General features: G+C 40.5%; 1 protein-coding gene across 1 annotated transcript in view; it reads right to left on the bottom strand.

Moving 5' to 3' along the window:
* LOC124613764 overlaps positions 1 to 22239 on the bottom strand; it is a 77489-nt gene that overhangs the window by 30965 nt on the left and 24285 nt on the right. The window lies entirely within an intron of this gene.

Here is a 22239-nt window from a genome sequence, read left to right as displayed (position 1 = left end):
GAAATGAAGCCCTTATCTTAAAGGGTAACTTGTTGTTGTTGTTGTTGTTGTTGCTGCTGCTTCTGCTGCCATCTTCAGTCTAAAGATTAGTTTGATAAAGCTCTCCACAGTAGTCTGTTCTGTGCAAGCCTCTTCATGTCAGAATAGCTACTGCAACCTACATCCATTTGAACATATATACTATATTCAACTTTTAGTCTACATCTTCAACATAGGAAACAAAAATTAAGTTAGCTGTTAATATTCTTTTTGCAAAAAAGAAAAAGAAATATTTCTTTCAGAACTCTTGCTCTAAATATAAGCTGTATCAGAAATCAAACATGTATAAAGTATTCAAAGGGTGAACAAATTTTTCTCTGTGTTGTATTATTCTCTAAAGAGATGTATAAATGTTGTAGTATGTACCTAAGGAAAATGATGAAAGAATTAAATGGACTGAAATGAAATCAAAGAAGGTGCAATGTCATGAAGCTTATTAGTGCCAAATATTCAGACCTGCTGAACCTGCAAGCCAATGACTATTTCATAATAACTGAAAATTTGTTCCAGACCTTATTCACATAAATAAAATTAGTCAAAAATGTGTATTTCTACTGTTGTATGATTGCTTGCTTTATTTAAGTCAGGAATAAAAATACCAGCCACACATTAAAAAACAAACCACACATTTTAATGATGTTCATTTTGTATGGTTCATATCATTATTTAAGAAATAAAGTATATTTACTTACAGCATTAAACTTGTCACGTTTTTTATCTGAAATATCCAAAACTCTGCTTTTGCACATTGCTTCAAACAACTCTAGATAGTATTCCTTTTGCAGCCTTATATCAGCAAATTGGTGCTGCAGCATTACAGAGAAGAAGAATTCCAGACATTTTCTCACTAGATTTCGTTCTACCTTCCAGGATGAAGCTAACAGGCACACCAATGCAACAATGCTACTGTCAGGTAACATATCTTGATGTTTGTTAATAAAAACTTCAAAGGAAAAATGGTCTGCAAATAAAAGTATGAAAATCAGATGAAAAAGGTTAAAAAACAAAGTGTCGTCTTTGTTGTCAGGAAGCTTACCTTCATGAATTTTGTATTGTCTTCGAATGTATTGCCATTGTGCATTTACTGTATTAGAAAATAAGGAATTTAGATCTCTTCTCTGATCAGTCTGCATAATCATACCAATGAAAGCATACAGTGAAAAAAAATCCACTGGGCATCTGTTATTTGAGAGAAATAATGACAATTTTGCCAAAAATGCCTTTGTGACATACTCGTCCGCATCCTACAACAGAGTTAAAACGATTTATTTCACGAAAATAATGTATCTTAATCTGGTACAGTGAGAGGCAGAAATAATACGTATTTTAGCTTACACTGAAAACAGATGCTGTGTAGCCTATAACAGTCAATCGCATATGTAGTGTGTAGCATGCAACGGTTGTCCAACTAAGCCTGTGGAAGGAATGGGAAACTAATGTAGTGGGAAGAATCCCCAGAAAAGAGAACTTCAGAGATGCTAATCCTGGGAGGGGTGTTATGAAGCCACCAGGGAAGTTGATCTCTACCTCTCTGGTAGCTTCATAAAAACTTTAATCTGTATCAAAGTCACCATCACCAACAGCACCTTCATGTAGCTAAGTGTCATGCTTTCCACAGCCAAAAGCTCTTACTTTTGCCGTGACATCCATGGAAGCCATATATGTAGCAGCAAACAGGCATTATACAAATAGGTGGATAATCTTGCCAGGGCCTTTACAGACAGGCTACATTCTGCCCCTTTCCCAGAGCTTTGACTACTACTTATTGTGTCTTGAGAGGAGCAATGTTCTATGTGACATTTGTCCTCATCATCCAAAGTGGCATTCCATTAACCAATGCACCTTTGCAATGTTCTATTGATACCTACACCAGTTCTTCCCAATTCTGCAGCTGGCAGATCATTCTCCTGTGACTAATCCAGATGTAAGACTGGTTTCTACAGGCACCCATTAACCCTTACTGAAGTTTTCAATAGCCTTTTTGTATCTGAACAAAGGTAAGGGCCACATGAGAAAGCAGTCTTATCATCTACCAGCTTTGCTGTAAGTACTGACAGTCTTCTATTTGACTATGACAGCTAACCAACTGCCTACCTTACAAAAGGCCACCACTTACTGTGGCTAACTGCAAATTTGACAGCTCAGATCTGGAAGAGGCCATAGGCTTCAACTATGATGATTTACACACATGCTTTAATGTTCTTGCAATTTGGATCTCTCCCTCTCCTTGTTTTCCTGCAGTCTCTCTGGGCTACAACTCCATTACTTCATCACTGGCATTCTGTTACTACTCCTTCACTGTTATTTCCATACTGTATTGCCTATTCACACTCCAATCTTCTCTAGCTCTGATAATATATTACTATCATCCCTGAATAGTTATCTATACTACTATTGTCCCTGAGTAGTTATCTCAAAAAACTAACTGTAATTGATAGTTCAGTAACCCATCAATGATGGAAATTATTATTACAAAGCTTTTCAGAAATAGCTCCACCTGCTTCAGTTTTTATTACACCTTGCCTAGTTTTGAATTGCCTAGTGGCTCATCATCAGATGGTACATATTTTTAACAATTATTTGTTTCATTAACAGTATGTACCATCTGATGATGAGTTGCTAGGCAATTCAAAACTGGTCATGATATAATAATAAAACTGAACCATTACAAAAGGCTATTAGTTGCAGTTATTTCTGAAAACCTTCATTCATTACAGTGTTCCATATCAATAATGGATAAAACTTTCAATAATAATAATAATAATAATAATAACAATAACAATAACAATAACCCCGTGGAGGCCCGGGAAAAGAATAGGTCTCCGGTATGCTCTGCCAGTCGTAAAAGGTGATGAAAAGAACAAACCACTAATAGGGCTAAACCCCCTTTTAGTGTGATTAGTTGGTTCAGGAAAGAACTAATGAAGCCTCGGACAAGCGCTGTCGTGGTCGGGGACGACGCTTGAACCCTATGCCCGTCCACAATGGTAACAACACTGCTAGCCACATGGAAAATGATTTAAATCCAAATAGAGGTGTTTTGCAGGATATGCTTCCTGCAACCACTCTAGAAGGAACACAAAGACAGAGGATGAGATGGTCAGATGAAGTTAACCGACACCTCATGTTCTGTTATTACCAAGCAACAAACTTAGGAACCAACACAATTGGATACAGATCACAATTATACACAACATTTATTACCAGATACGCAGATAAATTTTTTAACAGAACAATGACTAGCTGATCAGATCCATGTAATAATCAAAACTAACAGGATATCCCAGTCAGAATTAGAAAACATCGAACACAAGTACAACAAACATTAGAACAAAATAATGTGCAATCAGAAGAAGAATGGACTCAAACATTCCAGAGCAAACAAACAAAGAACAACATGCATCAATTAAACAATCAGCGGCAAATGAAATCTTAAGACAGCCACCAGAACAAGCACAAATAGAACGCGAAGTGACACACATGTTGGATATAGAAGAAAAATTTCAGCTGATATATATATAATACAAAGACACAAATACAGACATTAGACCATTCTTGCATAGACCACCAAATAACCCACAAGTCGAAACAACAATAACAACTATCAACACAATCATACACAACAAAATAAATGAAAATACAACTATGGAAGAGTTACAACTACTGGTTTATATAGAAGCACTCACTACACTAAATATACACACTAGGCAGAGATCAGAACCAACCAACACACAGAAGAAACCGACAAAACCAGCATGGCAACACAGGCTACAGGTTAGAATAGAAAAACTGAGAAAAGACGTCAGACAGCTAACACAATTTATAAGAAATGAAATATCAGACAAAAAACGAAAAAGGTTAGGTAAAATCTCACAACAAGAAGCGATAGAGCAATTAGATGAAAAGAAGCAGAAATTACAAGTATTGGCCAAACGACTTAGAAGATACAAAGAAAGTGAAAATAGAAGGAAACAAAACCAAACATTCAACACAAACCAAAAGAAATTTCACCAGACAATAGGTAACACACACATTAAAATAGACAATCCACCAAATGTAACAGACATGGAACACTTCTGGAGCAACATATGGTCAAACCCGATACAACATAACAGACATGCACAGTGGATACAAGCAGAAACAGACACATACAAGATGATACCACAAATGCCTGAAGTGATAATTTTGCAACATGAAGTCACTCGAGCAATTAATTCTACTCACAATTGGAAAGCCCCTGGAAATGATAAAATAGCAAATTTCTGGCTAAAGAAGTTCACCTCAACACATTCACATCTAACTAAATTATTTAACAGTTACATTGCAGACCCATACACAGTCCCTGATACACATACACAAGGAATAACTTATCTGAAACCTAAAGATCAAGCACACACAGCAAACCCAGCAAAATATCGCCTCATAACATGCCTACCAACAATATACACAATATTAACTTCAGGCATTACACAGAAATTAATGACACATACAACACAGAACAAAATTATAAATGAAGAACAAAAAGGCTGCTGCAAAGGAGCATGAGGATGTAAAGAGCAACTGATAATAGATGCAGAGGTGACATATCAAGCTAAAACTAAACAAAGGTCACTACACTACTCATACATTGATTACCAAAAAGCTTTTGATAGTGCACCCCACTCATGGTTACTACAAATATTGGAAATATACAAAGTAGATCCTAAATTGATACAGTTCCTAAACATAGTAATGAAAAATTGGAAAACCACACTTAATATCCAAACAAATTCAAATAATATCACATCAAAGCCAATAAAGATGAAGCGTGGAATATACCAAGGCGACTCATTAAGTCCTTTCTGGTTCTGCCTTGCTCTGAACCCACTATCCAACATGCTAAATAATACAAATTATGGATACAATATTACTGGAATATACCAACACAAAATCACACATTTGCTATACTTGGATGATCTAAAACTACTGGCAGCAACAAATCAACAACTCAACCAATTACTAAAAATAACAGAAGTATTCAGCAATGATATAAATATGGCTTTTGGAACAGACAAATGTAAGAAAAATAGCATAGTCGGGGGAAAACACACTAAACAAGAAGATTACATATTGGATAACTACAGAAACTGCATAGAAGCGATGCCTATAAATATCTAGGATACAGACAAAAAAATAGGAATAGCTAATACAAATATTAAAGAAGAACTAAAAAAAAATATAGACAAAGACTAACAAAAATACTGAAAACAGAATTGACAGCAAGAAACAAGACAAAAGCTATAAATACTTATGCTATACCAATATTGACCTACTCATTTGGAGTAGTGAAATGGAGTGACACAGACCTAGAAGCACTCAATACACTTACACGATCACAATGTCACAAGTATAGAATACATCACATACATTCAGCAACAGAAAGATTCACATTAAGCAGAAAGGAAGGAGGAAGGGGTTTATCGACATAAAAAACCTACATTATGGACAGGTAGACAATTTAAGAAAATTCTTTATAGAACGAGCAGAAACTAGCAAAATACACAAAGCAATCACTCATATAAATACATCGGCTACACCATTGCAATTTCATAACCACTTCTACAACCCTTTAGATCACATAGCATCAACAGATACGAAGAAAGTAAATTGGAAAAAGAAAACACTACATGGCAAGCACCCATATCATGTAACACAGCCACACATCGATCAAGCCACATCCAACACATGGCTAAGAAAAGGCAATATATAGAGTGAGATGGAAGGATTCATGATTGCAATACAGGATCAAACAATAAACACCAGATATTACAGCAAGCATATTATTATAGATCCCAATACCACAACATATAAATGCAGACTTTGCAAACAACAAATAGAAACAGTAGATCACATCACAAGTGGATGTACAATACTAGCAAGTACAGAATACAACAGAAGACATAACAATGTAGCAAAAATAATACGTCAACAACTTGCCATACAACATAAACTAATAAAACAACACGTTCCCACATACAAGTATGCACCACAAAATGTACTGGAGAATAATGAATACAAATTATACTGGAACAGAACCACTATAACAGATAAAACAACACCACGTAACAAACCTGACATCATACTCACCAATAAAAAGAAGAAATTAACACAACTAATCGAAATATCCATACCCAATACAACAAATATAGAGAAGATAATAGGAGAAAAAATTGAAAAATACATCCAACTGGCTGAGGAAGTCAAGGACATGTGGCATCAGGATAAAGTTGACATTATGCCAATTATACTATCAACTACAGGAGTCATACCACACAATATCCACCAGTACATCAATGCAATACAGCTACATCCAAACATATATATATATATATATATATATATATATATATATATATATATATATATATATATATAAAAACTGCAGAAATCTCTAATTATTGATACATGTTCAATTACCCGAAAGTTCCTAAATGCAATGTAACATATACTGCACAGTTAAAAGGAAGTCACGCTTGATCAAGGTCTGCATCACTTTCCATTTTTAACCAGACATAACGTCTGAGAAAGGAAAGAAACAATAATAATAATGATAATGATAACAATCATTTTCATTGTCACTGTCTTCATCATCATCATCATCATCATCATCTCCACCACCACCACCACTAATAAGCTACACTGGAATGTAAGTTTTATCCTTCTTTGGAAATATTCTACTTAATACACTGATTGTACATCTGCTCAATTACTTATGACTACAGTTCTGTTAATTTGTCACTAAACGGGCTTTAGATTGCTCCTGAAACATTTCACTGTCTCAGACAAGAGATTTAAGACATTTCTAGGTAATCTATTCCATTTCCTGGCTCCTTTACCTGTAAATGAGTAGCACATTTATTTTACATTAATGGTGCAGTCTCTGGATGTTGACTACAATGGTGCCAGAGGTTCATCTGTCTCATTTAATTACTGATCATAAGCACTCAGTTTCCCTGTTAAGGCCACTGGCATCCTTAGAGGACAAGGCTACTAATCATCTTCAGTATTGACTTCTTGTTCTTGATGGTGCAATTATGAGATCCATTTGTTTCCCACATGGCAAAATGCAAACACAGATGCTCTGTCCTAGCCCTGACCCCTCATATCTGACCAAAGGGAACTGCTTTGTTTCCAACTGGATATGGTGGTGTGGCACACAGTGGATGGCTTCCCCATCACCAGTTCCTGTACTGCCTCTGCTGTAGTGGCAGATCTGGTACTTCAGCAGGTTGTCCACTTCGTGGTTCCAGCGGCTCTGCTGCAGGGGTTCCCTGTTTATTGCATCAGGGCCACAAGGAGGTCTATCAAACAAAATTTCTGCCATGCCACTAGGTGTTTTGGTCAGGCATGGACTGGGATGTGAAACACCTTCAAGTCAGCAAATGGTGTGTATTTTTGCCACGGTAAGCCCCTACACAGCCACTTTGATTTTGCTTTCTGGTTATTGGCAACTGATGCATTTGTCACTTTCCCTATGCCATTCGTTGTTCATGTGTGATAGCAGATGTGGCTGTCAAGGCCCTGTAGAAGGTATCCTCCATAGAAGACTTGCCTTGCACTTTGCTTGTAGATAGTGGTCCTCGGTTCATGGCGCAATCTTTCAAGGACTTCTGTACACAAAATGGCAACTGCCACATCACAACACCTCCCATCCATACACAGCCAAACAGTAATCTGGAATGCCTTGTCTGAAAATTTAAGATGCAGATGCACAAGCCTGCAGAAGATTTCCTGGCCAATGAGGCACTCACATTTTTTTAAGCTCTTACAGAAAGATGCTAATTGGAGCCAAGAGTTCTGATGAGCTGCTGCACAGCTATCAGTTATGGATGCTGGATGTTCTCCTGCTGCCAGTAGGGTATTCTCCTATAGCACTGGTTTTGTCAATGTTTATGCCTGGTACACCAATCTGGGCTAGGCATTTGGATAGCACTCTCACTGGATTCTAGGCATTATCCACTGCCAGCATGATCACCATATCTTCATGGTACACACTAAAGATAGACTCGTGACATACCACCAGAACCATTTGTATCCCAGGATGGGTGCAGAGCCTTCTCCTTTCCTTGGATCATACACCTACTGACTCATTCTTTGTCAGTCCCGCTGCTCCAAGTGTCGAACAGGTCTGGTTATGCACACCTAGCCCAGTGGTCAGAGCTTCATCAGAATCAACAGCAAGTTTGCTACCTGTGGCAAGTGCCAACACCTCTCTGTACACTGAGCAAATGCCACTGTCACTGGTGAAGGAAGCCGGGTCTTTGTCGCTAGAGCCTCTTCTCTCCAGTCCACCATTGTCACTGCTCTTGCCAGTGACACAACACTCACCCCCATGAAATATTAATTTAAATTTATTAAAGTAAATTTAATTTATTGTAACTTTTGTATAAGGGGTTCATAGGTGGCACGACTGCCCTCATCCCACTTACTTTCATCCAAATGTGCCACTACAGGCAGATCAGGAACTTTTCTCATTTTTGGCTGCCAGCCCTGGCACCATCAACGGCATCTGTTTGGTCATAGCATTGTGGATGGTGATACCAGCTTCCTCCCCCCCCCCCCCCCCCAATTGCAAAGTAGTCGTAGTAGTAGTAGTAGTAGTGTAATAGCCTGCCAGTTACTATACCTACCACCCACAGCAGACACAGGCAACCCTAGTATTCACAGACACTCAAATGGTGTGCCCACAACTACCAAGATGGTCACCAGGGGAGTACAGCCACTGACCACCTTCACCAATCTGCCATGCATGCATGGCTGTACACCAGCAACACCTGATGTGGAGAATGTCTTTATAAGGGCAAGCATGGGCCTCCAGGCTTTCAATCATTAAATGTGTTCAAGGTGTGTAAACTACTTTCATTATATTCTTTTTGATGTCACTCTGTGATTAAATAAATCATATCTCTGATTCCTTGTGTTCCTAGTGAGAACAACCAGTCTTTACACCAATTTCCTGGACTAATTTCCAAACCTCTCTGAGGTGCCTTGTCAAGTGAGGACAAGTGCCACTGTTGATGGTAATCCATCAGATGTATGGAGATGTTAAGCATGGGAGGCCTTTGGAGTTTATGTGCCAGCACCGGGTTTCACTCTCTCCTTTCCCTTCATTCATAACAACACAAATCCAACACTACACTGTACCAGCACTCATCAGAATCATCTACATGACACAGACATACACTTGAAACACCACCACAGGAAACCACTTCTACTAGGATCTTGTCCAGAGTGGTAATGCAGCATTCCCAAATCTGCTTGTGAACACTCATTCCCTGAGTATGAGACTTTATGTTATTATGATGAGGTCAAAAAGTGTGGAAAAAAAAAAAAAAAAAAACACACCAAGTGACCTATCAGAATGCACCAGGTCTCATGTTAATAAAAGTTCTGGTGATTGCGTTTGTAGAAAGTGGGGTGGAAATTTGCTTGTGATAGATGTGAAAAAAGTTTCACTTTTGATGCAGATGGGTCTGTCATTGAAAGGGAAGAAAAAACCTATGATTAAATGCAAATGCAATACCAGTAACTCCAGAAACATATCCAGTGATAGGTCTAGCAACCTTTTAAGAAACCAGTTTGAAATACTCGTGATTCCAGCCAACAAAAGTGTTTCTCAGCAATGCACATCAAGAACTGTGATCTCACACATTACCCAAGTAGAATGATGCTTAACCCTACTTCTATGTAGGCAATGAATGCTATTTATGATAGTTGAATCCATTTATTAGTAAGATAATTAGGAATAGAAAACTGTCTGGAAGTTTTTGTCATTTACAATAATGACTGAAGCAGAAGAAATGAATTAAAATTTGTGCTGTAGCTGAGACTCGAACCTGGATCTTCTTGCTTGCTAGGCAGAAATGCTAACCATACACTACTACAGCACTATGGTTAACATTGCTACATGAACTACCCAAGTTGAGTGCCCTCCCCAACACAAACTTCAAATCATATTATCTGTTTATTTTCCCTATTGAATGTCTCAGGGAAAAATGTAATTATAAATCTATAAGATCACCTATGGTACAGGACCTACCCATGATATCCAGTGCTGGGGTGCTATTCCAAAGCCGGAGAGCACTGACAATAGTGACAATGTAAGGGAAAGTAAGCAAAAGAAATGATTTGAAGTTTGTGTTGGGGAGGGGACCCAACTTGAGTACTTCGTGCAGCAATGTTAACCATCATGATGTGGTGGTGTAATGGTTAGCATTTCTGCCTAGCAAGTAAGAAGACCTGTGTTTGAGTCGCAACTTCAGCACAAATTTTAATTCATTTCTTCTGCTTCAATAACTATCGTAGATAAAGAAGAGACTTCAATGTCTCAGGTAAAAATGTAATTTTTGTCATTTGTTTTTTCATGTGACATGATATAGAGGGATGCTGCATGTCTTCGATGTGTATTCTGACTGCACTATTACCAGGAGTTGCTTTATCTATGGGACTTTTTGTTGATTCCATGATTTGACATCCCAGATTCGGATAGTGAGGTGTGCTATCAAGCAAGGACTGTGCCGTCACAATGCCAATGACAGCACAGTGAACAAAAGAAGTTCAAAAAACTGTCAGATGATTCATTTGTGGAGTGTCAGAGTCTGATGTCTGATACCAAACTGAGCAGACAAGCTATGTTTCCTGTTGCTAACTGTTATAATATTGAGCACTGGGCTACAATATTACTATTTGTCAAAAGAAGAGGTGTAGTATATCCCTTAATAGCATATTTGAAATTACTTGGAGACTGTTAAGCTTCCAGCATAGGTACAACTGCAGAGGAAATGAAGTCCAGATGAGTGGAACCTGCTTGGTATATGAAGAAGATTTACTCACAGGTGGAACATACTGCATTCTAGTGCTCTTTTGATTGGACTCGGGGTAAGTCTGTGCTGGACATCAATAAAAATTAAGATCAAAGACCTAGGTTAAATGTAATATAAAGAGAAATTAACATTTAATTGAAGATATATTTATGAGTATCAAGTTGTGATTAGAAATGAAATCAACAGCATAATATTATGATGAAATAAATAAGGAGGAGGTCCAGAACAGATAAATACATTCCAGAAGAAGGATTTTGTCAATGAATGATAAATAAATTAATCAGTTATAATTAAATAAAAGAAGAATTAACATCTATGACTAGGAAGATCAGTGACCAAGACTGATTCATCTGGTCCAAAACTATACCATGGCAGTTGACAGTAGCTACATCTGATGCGCCTCTGAAGCAGTCCATTTCTCCAAGCACAGCGATTTGATGTTTTGTCTGCATTGCAGCATGTCATGCCACAAAGTCAACTTTGGTGAGCTCTTTTAACTCAATTTTGTAGCATATTAAAGTGCGTGCATGTTAAAAAAAATTATAGCCACCCTACCTAAAACCTCTTTCCTTATTACCTTAGCCAGCTTCATCCTGACATACAACTTCTTCACTTTTGAAGGCCAGACATACCAACAATTAAAGGGAACAGCCATGGGTAGCAGGATGGCCCCCTCGTACACCAACCTATTTATGGGTCACTTAGAGGAAGCCTTCTTGGTTACCCAGGCCTGCCAACCAAAGTTTGGTACAGATTTATTGATGACATCTTCATGATCTGGACTCACAGTGAAGAAGAACTCCAGAATTTCCTCTCCAACCTAAACTCCTTTGGTTCCATCAGATTCACCTGGTCCTACCCCAAATCCCATGCCACTTTCCTTGACATTGACCTCCATCTGTCCAATGGCCAGCTTCACACATCCGTCCACATCAAACCCACCAACAAACAACAAACAACAGTACCTTCATTATGACAGCTGCCACCCATTCCATATCAAACAGTCCCTTCGCTACAGCCTAGGTCTTCGTGGCAAACGAATCTGCTCCAGTCCTGAATCCCTGAACCATTACACCAACAACCTGAAAACAGCTTCCGCATCCTGCAACTACCCACCTGACCTGGTACAGAAGGAAATAATCAGAGCCACTTCCTCATCCCCTCAAACCCAGAACCTCCCACAGAAGAACCCCAAACGTGCCCCACTTGTGACAGGATACTTTCCGGGACTGAAGCAGACTCTGAATGTGGCTCTCCAGCAGGGATACGACTTCCTCTAATCCTGCCCTGAAATGAGATCCATCATTCATGAAGTCCTCCACACTCCACCAATAGCGTCTTTCCACCATCTACCTAACCTTCGTAACCTCTTGGTTCATCCCTATGAAATCCCCAAACCACCTTCCCTACCCTCTGGCTCCTACCCTTGTAACTGACCCTGGTGTAAAACCTGTCCCATGCACCCTCCCACCACCACCACCTACTCCCGTCCTGTAACCCGGAAGGTGTACACGATCAAAGGCAGAACCATGTGTGAAAGCCCCCATGTGATTTACCAACTGACCTGCGTACATTGTGAAGCTTTATATGTGGGAATGACCAGCAACAAACTGTCCATTCGCATGAATGGACACAGGCAGACAGTGTTTGTTGGTAATGAGGATCACCCTGTGGCTAAACATGTCTTGGTGCACGGCCAGCACATCTTGGCACAGTGTTACACCGTCAGGGTTATCTGGATACTTCTCACTAACACCAACCTATCAGAACTCTGGAGATGGGAACTTGCCCTTCAATATATTCTCTCTTCCTGTTACCCACCAAGCTTCAACCTCCGCTAATTTCAAGTTGGCGCCGCTCATACCTCACCTGTCATTCAACAACATCTTTGCCTCTGTACTTCCGCCTCGATTGACATCTCTGCCCAAACTCTTTGCCTTTACATATGTCTGCTTGTGTCTGTATATGTGCGGATGATATGTGTGTATGTGTGTGAGTGTATACCTGTCCCTTGTTTCCCCCTAAGGTAAGTCTTTCCACTCCCGGGATTGGAATGACTTCTTACCCTCTCCCTTAAAACCCACATCCTTTCATCTTTCCCTCTCCTTCCCTCTTTCCTGATGAAGCAACAGTGGGATGCAAAAGCTTGAATTTTGTGTGTGTGTTTGTGTTTGTTAGTGTCTCTATCAACATACCAACACTTTTGTTCGGTAAGTTACATCATATATATATATATATATATATATATATATATATATATATATATATATATATATAAAAAAACAAAGATGAGGTGACTTACCGAACAAAAGCGCTGGCAGGTCGATAGACACACAAACAAACACAAACACACACACAAAATTCAAGCTTTCGCAACAAACTGTTGCCTCATCAGGAAAGAGGGAAGGAGAGGGGAAGACGAAAGGAAGTGGGTTTTAAGGGAGAGGGTAAGGAGTCATTCCAATCCCGGGAGCGGAAAGACTTACCTTAGAGGGAAAAAAGGACAGGTATACACTCGCACACACGCACATATCCATCCACACATACAGACACAAGCAGACATATTTAAAGACCAAATATGTCTTTAAATATGTCTGCTTGTGTCTGTATGTGTGGATGGATATGTGCGTGTGTGCGAGTGTATACCTGTCCTTTTTTCCCTCTAAGGTAAGTCTTTCCGCTCCCGGGATTGGAATGACTCCTTACCCTCTCCCTTAAAACCCACTTCCTTTCGTCTTCCCCTCTCCTTCCCTCTTTCCTGATGAGGCAACAGTTTGTTGCGAAAGCTTGAATTTTGTGTGTGTGTTTGTGTTTGTTTGTGTGTCTATCGACCTGCCAGCGCTTTTGTTCGGTAAGTCACCTCATCTTTGTTTTTATATATAATTTTTCCCACGTGGAATGTTTCCTTCCATTATATATATATATATATATATATATATATATATATATATATATATATATATATATAAACAAAGTGAGGTGACTTACCGAACAAAAGCGCTGGCAGGTCCTTCCATTATATATATATATATATATATAAAAAAAGCTGATTTAAAGTTTCAAGAGGAAAAGTTAGATCTCCTATCATGACTGTAGATACACAAGATGGCTGATCCAGCAAGCTGAATGAGAAACCAGATGTCAGCAGCACTGATTTAAATGCTCAAGAGGAGATGAATTAAAAGTTGAATTACCAGCAACTAACTACGAATTAGGTGAGCTCGTAGCTGAGTCACACCAAGAAAACAATGAAGTAACTAACAGAATATCTGAATTCGAGTCCACAGTCGTAAACATAACAAGGAAGTTATGTTTTGGTGTATCTCTACAGACTGATTCAGTTGTAAATCCATTAACTACAGGTTTTGTCAAATTAGACACCGAGTCAAAATTAACTTCAGACTCAATTGTCAGTAGTTTAAATACCTCAGAACAAAGTACAGATTTAAGTAGGGTAAGCATTTTCTGTCTCACTTCATCAATGTTGCAGGAGTGTAGTCGTGATTCATTTGAACAAAAGGTTCAACAAGATGTTAACTATTATCATACACCTCTTTCATCTCATATTATTCCGACCTAAACAATTTGAGAAAGTCTTAAATTTTGACACACAGTTTTAACTGAAGTGATGGAACAAATACGTAACAGAATTGTGCAGACAATTTAAAAATGAGTACTTGGATTTTTGTTGTCGTATGACATGGGTGTCTCCATTTCTGACATGTTTAATTTTACATAAGTTTGTATGCAAATAACTTAGCATTAACATTTAGTAAGGAGATTACTGATAAAGAGAACAATGTGAGATTTAGTTGTAATATTAAGTTTGGATTTTTTACTATGGCAAACAGTGATTTTAAATGTTTATAGAAGATTAAAAGAAAGCAAAAAGATGGAATGGGAGTGGAATGCCAATGGTCACATGTCTATATTAAGTGAAACGAAGTTTATGCGTCAACTGATGTATCCAAGGTAGCTTCTTAGTACACATTTTTTGACATCACTGGCATGGAATGATTGTAATTACATGCAGGCACCTCAGGGCATCCAGCAACAGTAGTAGTTATAATTTGTGTCAGAGACAATATAGGCTACATCAGTAGATTTAGGCAAGTACTGCATAGAACAATACTTTGCTGTTTGTGGGGCTGTAATGAATGTAAATGTTGCAATGACAATGCTAACAACAAACAGGGCTCCAGTATGGAAACTGAATACTTTCTTAAAACAATTACAATCCATTCTCATTTACCTTTTCTCTATTTATGTGCCTTTGTAACATCAAAAATAAATTATGGAAAATTAATATCATTTTATGTGCAGTAACTTAATGGGAATGAGTGCTAGCTAAAATAATATACATGCAAGTTAGTTACAAGGATTACTGGCTAAGTGGTCTAGCTGGGTACTTTGATGAAGATAAAACTATGCAACAAGCTGAGTTTATTTGTAATCACAATATGTCTTGTATATCTCAGCATAATAGATCTATAAGAGGAGCAAGTATTGTTTTATATAGGATGTTGGCCCTAAAACATGTAGAATGGTAGGAAATAGGGTAGGTGCATCAAGGAAGGAGACCTACCCTATTTTGAGGTAGGGGAAGGATTTTGATGTATGGGGAAATTATTTCTGTAAACAAGGGGCGGTAACAGGAAAAAAGAAGAAATGTGTCTAAGGAAGTAGGTGTGAATTTATAAGTTCTATAGAAGTAGAATATTTAGGTTTTTGACACTTACATCATTGCTGAGCATAAGGACGTGTGTCTAAGTTGTAAAGGTGTTGATAAATACAAGTTATTGGAATGTTTAAGATTACTAAATTCTCAGAGCAGAAGTTTAGGAAATGGAGGGAGTTATGGAAATGTTTTCCAGAACACTAGGTCAGGGGACTGGAAGGAAAGACTGATTTTTGGGGATTGCCCCACATGAGATTTGAGAACTTGAGAGCTTAAAGTTGGAAGATAGGACAAGAAGCATAGATTACTAAAAAACATCATGCAAGAGATAATAAGAGTGGAAATCTAAGTACATTATACATGGCAGACATGTGAGGGAGGGAGAGAGGAGGAGGAGTGTGGTGGAGGGCATAGACAGCTTGAAAAATAAAAGGAACAGAAAGACTAAGAGTGAGTGTAGAAAAGGAATAATTACTAAAAATTAAAGCTGAGACCAAAGTAATTAATGTAAATTTAGACAAGGTGGATGGTGAGAACCAAGCACATGTTGTAATGCCAGTTCCCACTTACAGAGTTTTGAGAAACTGATGACAGGAAGGAGAATCCAGATGCCACATGCAGTGAAACAGGTACCAAAGCCACAACTGTCATCTTGTAGAGCATGCTCGGTTGCTACACACTCAGTCTATGTCCATTGATCCTAAGAGATAAATTGGTTGCAGTTATATCAATTTAAAAGACCGAGCAGTTGGTACATGAACTGTGTCATTCGCAGGTGGCACTCCCTTTGATAGCATATATTTTGCCAGTTAGGAGGCTGATATAGGTGGTGGTAGGAGAGTGCATAGGGCAAATCTTACAGTGGGGATGGTCACAGGGGTAGGAGCCATAGGGAAGAGAAATGGTTGCACAAGAAGTATAGTATCTGAACAGGATATTGTGGAGTTTGCGGGGAGGGGGACATAAAGCTCTTCTAAATGTGGCAGGCAAAATGTCAGACAGAATGGACCTCATTTCACTTCAGAGCATGATTTTAGTAAGTAGCTGATTAATACATTCAAGACCACAGAGATGTACTCCTAGATTTTTTTGGGGGGGTCAGCAGTACCAAGATTAGATGTGATGGCTTGGGAAATCTGATTTTGAAGTAGGATGGTGGGGTAATTATGTCCACAGAACACTGATGTGAGAATCACAGTGTACTGCTGTAAAGAGCCTGCATCTGAACAAATATTTTTGCCTTGAATGCCAATGCTGTTCTCCATGGGAGGAAATGTCTGACACAGAAAGGACGACAACTGTCAAAATGTAAGACTGTTGCTTGTTTGTAGGTTTGATATGAACAGAAGTGTGTAGTTGACCCTTGTTGATGATGAGGTCAACATCAAGGAAAGTTGCATGGGATTTGGAATAGGATAATATGAAACTTAATAGGGAGAATATATTCAGAGATTCCAATAATTTTAAAAGGTCAGTGTCACCATGAGTCCACATGGCAAAAATGTCAACAATATACCTAAGCCAGATCAGTGGCAGAAGGCTTATGGATCCCACAAAAGCGTCCCCCCAGTGACTCACAAAAAGGTTGGCATGGGAAGGAGCTATCCTGGTTGCCACAGCCATGCCTTTGATCCGTTTGTACATCTGCCCCTCAAAGGTAATGTAGTTGCCAGTAAGCATAAAACTGATTAAGTTGAGCAGGAAGGGCATCATAGGTTTGGAATCAGATGGGCCCTGGTTGAAGTAATGTTCAGAAGCAGACAGATCATCTACATGTGGAATGTTAGTATAGAGAAGGTGGCATGAATAGTGACAATCAAGGTGTGTGATGGGAGTGGGATGGGCACAGATTGCAGATGATCTAGGAAATTGTTGGTGTTTTACTACAAGAGAGAAGTCTTTGTACTATTGGTTACAGTTGGTGATCAATCAAGACAGATGTACATTCAGTGGCTGCTTTGAGGTGTGGTAAAAAGTTCTAGGGATTGAGGTGTTAGTCCTTGTGAGGGGCCTGAGGTTTTAAGGAGGGACTGTAGGTCAGTTTGTACCACAGGGATGGCTAATGCTGTACATAAAAGTGTTAGGACAAGAGACTGGCCCTGACACTGGTTTATGTACTCCCAATGGTCAAGAATCAAAGCCTGGAGGATAATGATGGAGTCATCACACTTCAGGGGAATAAGAGTCTGCAGTTCTGCAGAGGACAGGTTAATGTTGGGGACTGCACCAGAGAAGATTTGAAAACCTGAGAGTTTAAATGTGGAAGACACGGCAACATACAAGACAGAGACTACTACTAACACATCATGCATGAGTTAATAAGAGTGAACATTGTATGTAACTGAAGTGGCAGGGGGATAGGCGAAAAATAGACAAGTTAGAAAATGAAAGATGTAAAAAACTAAAATGAAATAAAGAAAGGAGTAGTTACTGTGAATAAATGCTGAGACAGAAGGAATGAACGTAAATTAAAGCCAGGTGGGTGGCAAGGACAAAGGGCATGTTGTAGTGCTAGTTCCCACCTGCAGAGTTCTGAGAAACTGGTGGCTGGGGGAAAAATCTAGCATGCATGTGGTGAAACAAACACCAAGGTAATGACGGTCATGTTGTACAGCATGCTCAACAACAGGGTAGTTTGTGTTGCCTACATACACCCTCTGCCTACGCCCATTCATCAAGACTGAAAACTGGCTGGTAGTTATGCCAATGTAACAGGCCGAACAGTGTTTGCATAATAGCTGGTATATGACATGTCATTTCACAGGTGGCTCTCCCTTTGATAGTATATGTTTTGCCAGTTACAAGGCTGGAATAGGTGGTGGTAGGAGGGTGCACAGGGCAAGTCTTGCAGTGGGGACAATCACAGGGGTAGGGGCCATAGGGTAGGGAGATGGGTGCAGAAGGAGAATAGGGTCTGACAGAAATATTGAGGAGATTGGGAGGGCGACAAAAAGCTATTCTAGGTGTGGTGGGCAAAACCTCAGATAGAATGGATCTCATTTCAGGGCATCATTTTAGGAAGTCATGCTCTTGTCAAAGTAGCTGATTGATACATTCAAGACCAGGAATTGCTGCTGGGGAATTGCTGCTGGGGGAGCATGCAGGGAAAAGGTGGGAGAGAAGGTGGGGCAGCTAGGTGCAGTCAGTAAGTTAGGCAGGGGAGCAGGAGAGAGACAGGGCCAGAGGTAGTGGGAAAGGGGAAAAGTAAAAAGAATGGCTGTGTGTGTTGGAATGAGAACAGGGAAGTGACTAGGCGGGTGTGAACAATGACTAATGAAGAGTGAGGACAAGGGGTTATGAGAATGTAGGATATATTGCAGGGAGAGTTCCCACCTGAGCAATTCAGAAAATCTGGTGCCTGTGGGGGAATGATCAAAATCACAAAGGCTCTGAAGCAGTCATTGAAATGAAGAACATAATGATGGGCAGCACACTCAGCAACTGGGTGGTCCAGCTGTTTCTTGGCCACAGTTTGCGCATGGCCATACATGCAGAAAGAGAGCTTGTTGGCAACCATGCTTATGTAGACGGCAGCACAGAGGTTCAAGCTTAGCTTGTAGGTCACATGATTGGTTTCACAGGTAGGCCTGTCTTTGATGGGATACATAATGCTTGTGACCAGACTGAAGTAAGTGGTGGTGGTGGTGGATGTATGAGACAGGTCTTGCATCTAGGTCTATTGCTGGGATATGACCTGTGCGGCAATGGACTGGGAGCAGGTACTGTGTAGGTATGGACAAGGGTATTGTGTAGGTTCAGTTTGCCACAGAATAGCACTGTGGGAGGCATGGGAAGGACAGTGGGTAGGACATTTCTCACGTGAGTGCATGACAAGAGGTAGTTGCTCCTCTCGGTGTACTGACTCACCAGGAGAATGCTCCTCTGTGGCTGGATGGTGAGATTTTGGAAGATGGTGGGTGACTGTAAAGATAAGGCACGGGAGATCTGATTTTGTACAATGTAAGGGGAGGGGGCATAATTATGGTCTGTAAATGCCTCGGTGAGACCGTCAGTGCATTTTGAGAGTGACCACTCATCACTGCAGATGCAACAGCCACAAGTGCCTAGGCTATATGGAAGGAACTTCTTGGTATGGAATGGGTGGCAGTTGTCAAAGTGGAGGTACTGCTGATGGTTGGTAGGTTTGATATGGGCAGAGGTGCTGAAGTAGCCATCTGTGAGGTGTAGGTCAAAATCGAGGAAGGTGGATTGTTGGTTTGAGTAGGACCAGGTGAAGTGAGTGGGGAAGAAGTTGAAGTTCTGGAGGAATGTGGATAGGGTGTCCTCACCCTCGATCCCTCTATATGGCCCTTGAATAGGTTGGCATAGGACGGTGCCTTGAGGGTGCCCATAGCTGTACTCCAGATTTGTTTGTAGGTAATACATAGTTGATCATGGTAATTAGGAGGGAGGTTGTTGGTTTGGAATCTAGTGGGTGCTGGGAAAGACAGTGTTCAATAGCAGTAAGGCCATGGGCATTAGGAATGTTAGTGCAAAGTGAGGTGGCATCAATAGTGAGTAGCGTAGCACCATGTGGTAAAGGAACAGGAATTGCGGTGAGTCAGTGGAGGAAATGGTTGGTATCTTTTATGCAGGAGGTAGGTTGTGGGTAATAAGCTGAAGGTGTTGGTCTACAAGATTCTTTCAGTGGGGGCAGAGATTCCCTCATTGGGGGCACAGTAACCAGTCATAATGGGGCATCCTGGGTGGTTGGGTTTATGGACTTTAGGAAGCATGTAGAAGGTAGGAGTGTGGGGAGGGCTAGTGGTGAGGAGAGAGATTCTAGGATGGATTAAGGATTTGAGGAGAGACAGGAGATCCTGATGGATTTCTGGAATGGGGTCACTGTGGCAGGATTTGTAGGTAGATGAATCTGACAGCTGGTGGAGTCCTCCTGCCAGGTAATCCTTGTGGTTCAAGATAAGAGTGGTGGAGCATTTATCAGCAGGTAGGATTATCAGGTCAGGATCAGTTTTTAGGTGTTGGATTGCAGTTCTTTCTGAAGATGTAAGGTTAGTTTGCATGTTGAGGGATTTGGGGAATGTTGGTGAGAAAATGTTCAAGGTTAAATTCTGGAAAGTTAACAGGGGGTGATTTGGGGGCAGTGGGGATGGATCATGGTTGAATGGAGGATTGAACTGAGTCAGGCAGGATGCAACAACAGTCTTCAGTTGAGATTCATTGGTAGGATTGGTGGCGAAAAAGAGTTTCCACTGTAGGGAAGGGAGAAGGTGCGAAGGTCTTTAACAAGTCCTGCATGACTGAATTTGTGAGTGGGGCAGAAGGTGAGGCCTTTGGAAATGGCTGATATTTCTGTTTGGCTGAGATTTTTGGAGGAAAGGTTCATGACTGTATTTTGGGTCCTGTAAGTACTGGATTATGTGTGGTGGTGGAGAGATTTTGGAGGGTGGTGTAAATGTAGTAGCTCTGCAAGACAGGGATTGTCAGCTATGAAGGGACATGATGGAAGTTTGGAGATTGTTGTAGAGGTGGTGGACAGTGGTAGTCTGAGGTGGGAGTAGGAAGTGAGCAGGCTGGAGGGTTCTTTGAGGTGGAGCTGTGAATATTGCTCTAGTTCCTGGAGGGCAAGAGTTTCAGTAAGTGTTATCACTCTCACCAAGGGTCTCACTGAGGCCTTTACAAACCGTAATTACCCTCCCCCCCAAACTTGTACAAAAACGATCTCCCATGCCTTATCTTTCCAGTCACACATCACCTCCTGAAGTTCCTCTGTCCAGCCACAGAGGAGTATTCCCCTTGTGACTCAGTACCACCCATGACTGGAGCAACTGGCTCATATCCTTGTGTTAGACATAGATGTAAGACTTGTTCCATGCATCCTGCCACCACCACCTACTCCAGTCTGGTCGCAAACATCACCTATCCCAACAAAGGCAGGGCTGCCTGTGAAACCAGTCATACGAACTACAACCCAAGCTGCAACCACTGTGCTGCATTCTACATGGGCATGACAACCAACAAGTTGTCTGTCTGCATGAATGGCCACCGGCTAACTATGGCCGCCCTGGACCACTCTGTTGTTGAGGACACCATCCAAAACAACGGTCTTCATTTCAATGTCTTCTTCACAGCCTGTGCCATCTGGATCCTTCCCACGAACACCAGCTTTTCTGAATTGAACAGGTGGGGACTCTCCCTGCAATATATCCTACATTCCTGTAATCCTCCTGTCCTCAGTCTTCATTAGTCATTGTCCTTACCTTCCTAGCCATTTCCTTCTTCTCATTCCAACACACACAGCCCTCTATTCCACCAATGCAGCCAGTCTCTTTACTTCTGTCCTTTCCCGCTACCTCCTGCCGTAACTCTCTCCTGCCCTCTGCCTAACCTCTTGACTGCACCTAGAAGCCCCATCCTCTTTCCACCTCGTCCCTGCACACCCACCCCCCCAGCAGCACTTTACCATCCCCCAGCCTTACTGTCTGGCTTCAGGTGCCAGAGACGGGTGACTCAGCATCTCCACTGTATGATTAGTAGAAACTATCCTTTTCATAACTTCATTATTTGGCACTCATTCTAAGTTACTGGATAGGACTGCCAATCAACTGCAGAGAGGAGCACTCTTTCTCTGTATTTATTGCTATATGATTTGTTATCAGTCCTCCACCCAGCATGCTAATACAGATGCACAAATGAAGT

Source organism: Schistocerca americana, chromosome 4, assembly GCF_021461395.2.
Source record: "Schistocerca americana isolate TAMUIC-IGC-003095 chromosome 4, iqSchAmer2.1, whole genome shotgun sequence".
Classification (NCBI taxonomy): domain Eukaryota; kingdom Metazoa; phylum Arthropoda; class Insecta; order Orthoptera; family Acrididae; genus Schistocerca; species Schistocerca americana.
This window is presented reverse-complemented; position numbering and strand designations above follow the sequence as displayed.